The following is a 5,360-nucleotide window of genomic DNA, read 5'->3' on the forward strand; positions in this document are numbered from 1 at the left end:
CCGCGCGACCGCCAATTAATCGAACAGCGCTGACGCCAGCGAGAGAAGTAACGTAACGCTCACGACCACGCGCCCCACAAACCCGCTGACGAAGCGAAGAGAACGCGGAAACCCCAACGCAGACCCGCCGACGGGGCAAGAAACGAGATGGTAGCAAAGCGGCAGGCGATCCCAAAACGCACTCCCGGTGCAGCACGGAAGCGAAAAAAAGAGCTTGCTCCGCGAGTACAGCCCCAAAGAACGGTTCAAATAGCCGCGGCGCTGGCCCACATCGATCAGTGCACTCTCACCAAGAGCAGACGAAGCCATCCGAGCCAGCGACCCTCAGTCAAAGACTCATGAATACCCTCCTAGCACTCCTCACACTCACGGTTTCCGCCCAAGCATCGGTCAAACTGAACGACTATTCCACGGCGAGCTACATCCCGATCCCGGTCACGTCCTACGAAGATTACGCCGACCGAACCCAACGGGCCATCGAAGAGTTCAAGGTGAACAGGATGTCTCAGGTGATACGCGCCGACCTAGAGCGCATCAGGGACCTGGTAGCCACCCTGCGGATCCACCATCGGGAAGCCCGAAGCATCAACGTACTCGGAACCGCGCTGAAAGTGGTAGCCGGGACCCCCGACTTCGACGACTGGGAGCAGATGAAATTTAAGCAGACCCAACTGGTAGACGCCAGCAACAGGCAGATCGAGATCAACACGAAGATTCAGGCCCGCCTAAACGACCGAGCTGAAAGTGGTAGCCGGGACCCCCGACTTCGACGACTGGGAGCAGATGAAATTCAAGCAGACCCAACTGGTAGACACCTAAACGAGATGACCGGACTGATGAACCACATTGCAAAATCGGACGACGCAGAGGACAGCCTGCTGGCGGAGAGCATCGTAGCCAGAAACCGAATCGTAATCACCGACTTAGAGAACCTCATCCTGGGGCTGACACTAGCCAAGATCAAGATTGTGAGCCCAACCCTCCTCGCCGGCACCGACATCCGAGAGCTGAACGAGCAGCACTTCGCTAACATAAGCCTGGTGGAACTCCTGGAAGTCTCCAACGTTACCGTCTTCCAGAACGCCGACCTACTACGGTTTCTGATAAGGTTCCCCCAGCCCAAGCTCATCTGCAAGAAATTGCTCATATTCCCGGTCCAACACGGGAACAAAATCTTGGATTTCAGCGACGAAGAAGCGGTGGCCGATCGCGGGACCCGGGTACTCAACATCGGCAGCTGCGAACCCAGCGTTACCGCAACGTTTTGCAAGGAGCGGCAAATAACTTCCTGCGCGCAACAACTAGTAGCGGGATCCACCGCACACTGCGCCACGCTACCCGGACATCTGGACCCAATAATAATAGTAGACCATGGCACGATCATCGTAAACGACGCCAACGTGACCGTCATCGACGACGCAGGGGCCACCCACGACATCTCGGGGACGTACCTCATCTCGTACTCCAGCCGAGTCACACTGAACGGCACCTGGTACATCAACCACCTGGGCGATTCCAAGAGGAAAGCAGTAGTAGCAGGCCCGAGTCAACGTGACGGACCACCACGAGAAGCTCAGCTTACCGTTCTTACGAGAACTAAGCCTGAAGAATCTCAACCACATCACACTCGTCACCGTCGTCCCCCTCTGCGTCATCATCGGAATGTTATACCGCCGCCTCAACATAAAGGCGCCGAAACAGAACGCCGACGCGACAAAAGCCATCTCCGCAACATAAGCTGAACCCTCGTTAAATAGCGCCACCTCCGATTCTAAGGCCACCAGAAGAAACTAGCCACCGCAATGAACGCCGCACCTGAAGACCACATCGAGACGAACGAAATCGTCGACCTCACGGGGGACACCGACTCAGAGAGGTCCGACGTCTACACGGACACGGAGAGCGAAACGTCGTCCGGCAGCAGCACGAAAAGCGGAGAAGAGTACACCACGGACTCGGAGGAAGAGGAGAGACCCGGAGGTACGATCCCCCGCCGCCATACTCCCGCCAGTGCCCGCCGGGCAGCATCACTTTGCAAGGAGGGCCGTCGGAGCTGCCCTCGTACCAGCAGGCACAGAGAGGCACCCTACCACGCGCCCCTCGGATCCCAGCCCCCTCGTTTTCCCCCATGGGTGATAGATTTGACGACTACTCTAGGCCCCACGACGCGACCCCCGATCTCCGCGGGCACATCACCACCGACGAAGGGGACAGTTCCGACGAGGACACCAGCCACCATGGAACAACCACCCCTAACGAAGATCCTAACGCTGACGATCCCATGGAGTCTGACGATTACGCGGAGACGGCACCACGGCGCGCCCCGACGCCTGAGGTGTACGAGCTATCTGCTGCCGAGTACGCCGCCCGTTGGACGTGGCTCCACCAGAGTGGACAACAAACACCGCCAACCGAACCCTGCCGACGCCTTTAATCCAGGAAGTACTGTGGCGACTAGAGCCGCAGGGTCGGACCCTATTCGACAGCTGGTAGTTCGAGCAAAGGTACCGGATCCACCGCCGTACACCCAACGCACGAGTCTTCGTAACTCTCGTCGGAGAAGAAAGGGGAGGGTGTAACGAACCTAAAAGGGTTCGATACAATCCGTCCCCCGACTTATAATGAGCGTATCGCACCACACCCCGCAACCAACGCCCCCTCTCCGCACGCAGCCACCGAACAACACGCGCCAACTCCATAACGCTGACCAAAGACATCAGGTCGTGGAGACTTTCCCCACTCCAGGTCAAGCCATCGGCCAAGTGCGGTCTTCCGGGTTCATCGACTGCGGAAAGATGACACCGCGAAAGTCTGCGACGGTCACCAAAAACGGCGAATTGCACCCCGACGCGGAAGTGCACTTTCAAACCCGCGGACCCAGTAATACGGGCCTATAAAAAGACGACGACGAGAACCGAGAAGCGACTTGCGCAGAGACTTGGTTCGGAGTAAAGACGTTGTACCAGGAACCTACAAGAAACACCGGCGACCAATTAAACTAAGTTAATTTAAACTGCTAAGAATTATAATAAAGTGTCAGATTATCAAAGTAACACCCAATTGCGTAAGTTCATTCCAACTAGCCGAGGCACAGACACTACCCCACCCCGAGTCCACGCACGCCGTTTCGTATACACGACGAGCGACGCCCACTCTAGCGCCGATCCACCTCTATACGATAGGCCGCCCACGACGCCGCCCTTAAGGTTCCATCTATTTCTACAAATTTCTTGTGGATTGACCCCTGGACGTGACTGAGCTTTGTTCAGAATGGGCTTTGCTACAATCAGAGACTGGCACTAAAACCAAGTGTATATGCCTCGCAGGCGTAGGACTCTGCCTCGCAGGATTCTGGGACCTAGTCGTGGGCGGGGCTGACCACGCTTTATGGAACATCCTGATACCTGGTACCTAGTACTGTGTAGAAACAAGGAAACAAGGAAACATGCGCGTAGAAGATCCTTCGCTCCACGTTCCAGATAAGGAATGAATTCCTTGCGGAATACCTGTGTATCTTTTGCATGTGCAATCTCTGAAGACGATCGATCGTCTATAGGCTTTTGCCTGTCGACTTTGGGGTTGTCCTGCCGGCACCCGACTGGCTGGCACCCAAAGCGGGTCCCCCAACGATCACGGGCCGAGAAGAGGATAACCTGCCATCTGCCACCTGCCAGCTCCAAATTGTCAACCCAATCGGCATGGGGCCAGGCAGGTATGATCCCCGATACATCCTTCGTGCCTACAGGTGTACAACAACCAGGAGTGCCGGGAGGCAGCTATAAAGCCACCCCAGAGGGTCTGTAAGAGCTGTAAATCTATCTACGCGCAGAATAACCCAAGTGCTTCGCCATTTCCCTTTCCACGGCTATAACTTTCGAGGGGATAAGAACTCAAATCTGAGCTGTTCCAACAGGTGTTGGAAGTGAGAGAGTTACGGACAGTTGCAGACAGTTACGGAGAGTTATGGTATAGTTCTGGTGTTGCGTATCCTTTGCTATAATATTGGACTATTTCCTATTTCCTGTCTATACTCCATCCGGTTTTCGATATTAAATCAGTCATTAATTTGTATGCAAAAGATGTCAAATCTTTGGATTTCCATTCCATATCGATTGTCGACATCTATCGGTATCGTGTGCGCTTGAGGGAACAGAACTCTTAGTTTATTCGTCAATTTAGTAAGAAATAAAACCTAGAAACCCCAAACCTAGTGGCATGGGATTATTTGTAGATTCCTTCGAGCGTTTGCTCGCAGTTTATTCACAATTTGTTCGCTATCGCTTATCTATCGATAAGTGCTCGTGCTTCTAGAACCAGTTCCACATTGAACGTACTCATTTTTTGTTTCTGTTAAGTAAATTTGATTTTATTTCAGTTTAAAGTTTAAAATTACCAAAAAAAATATATGAAAATTCTTCATCTGCCTCGTCGATTATCTGTATCTGTATCTGTATCTGTACAAAGGAGCCTAGAATTTCTTAGATCTGTGTTCTTCTACCATCCTCTACATGGAGTGGTTCCACATTAATCCTAAAGATGCACAAATTGTATAGCTTGAACAAAAAAAAAAAAAAAACGAGGGGGAACGTTGTGAGTTGCTGCGGAGACCGCAACTCTACATTTATACCCGATACTTAGTCAGTATGGCTCTCCTCCGGCAGACGCCGCTAATATTAAACGACGACACGACAAAGAGTGCGTGCGAGAGAGACAGAAAATCAGTCTGAGCGTGACGTCGAGCGCTGCGTGGCCACTGCAAATTGATTTCTTGCTTTTGGCTACAAAAATGATCCGATCTGATCAGCAATCTGATAGATATGGTCATTATCTATGATTCTGCGTTTTTAGTTTTCTCGAATGTGCAATATTGTGGATGCAACAGATTTTCGTCCTTTGTGGGGGCGGAAGGGGGTGGGGCGAAATTCTGAGATATACGTTTTATAGTGAGATCTAACAGAAGTGCGGATACCAAATTTGGTTACTCTAGCCTTAATAGTCTCTGAGATTTGTGGATGCCCCAGATTTTCGTCCTTTGCGGGGGCGGAAGGGGGTGTGGCGAAATTTGGACACGAAACGGTCAAGGTCCGATATCACAGGAGTGTGGATACCAAATTTGGTTGCTCTGGCTCTTATAGGTTTTGAGATCCTTGAACTCATATTTTGCAATTGGCAAAGCCGACCATGAAACCTGTGTGTTAGAGAGAGAAAGAATGAAACTGTTTTCTTGATTCTGGCTATAAAAATTATACGATCAGATTTTGCACTCTAGAAGATATAGTCATCCTCTACGATTCTGCGTTTTAAGTTTTCTCGTATCGTCGAAATTGTGGATGCCACAGATTTTCGCCCTTTGTGGGGGC

This window comes from Drosophila miranda, chromosome XR (genome assembly GCF_003369915.1).
Source record: "Drosophila miranda strain MSH22 chromosome XR, D.miranda_PacBio2.1, whole genome shotgun sequence".
Lineage (NCBI taxonomy): Eukaryota > Metazoa > Arthropoda > Insecta > Diptera > Drosophilidae > Drosophila > Drosophila miranda.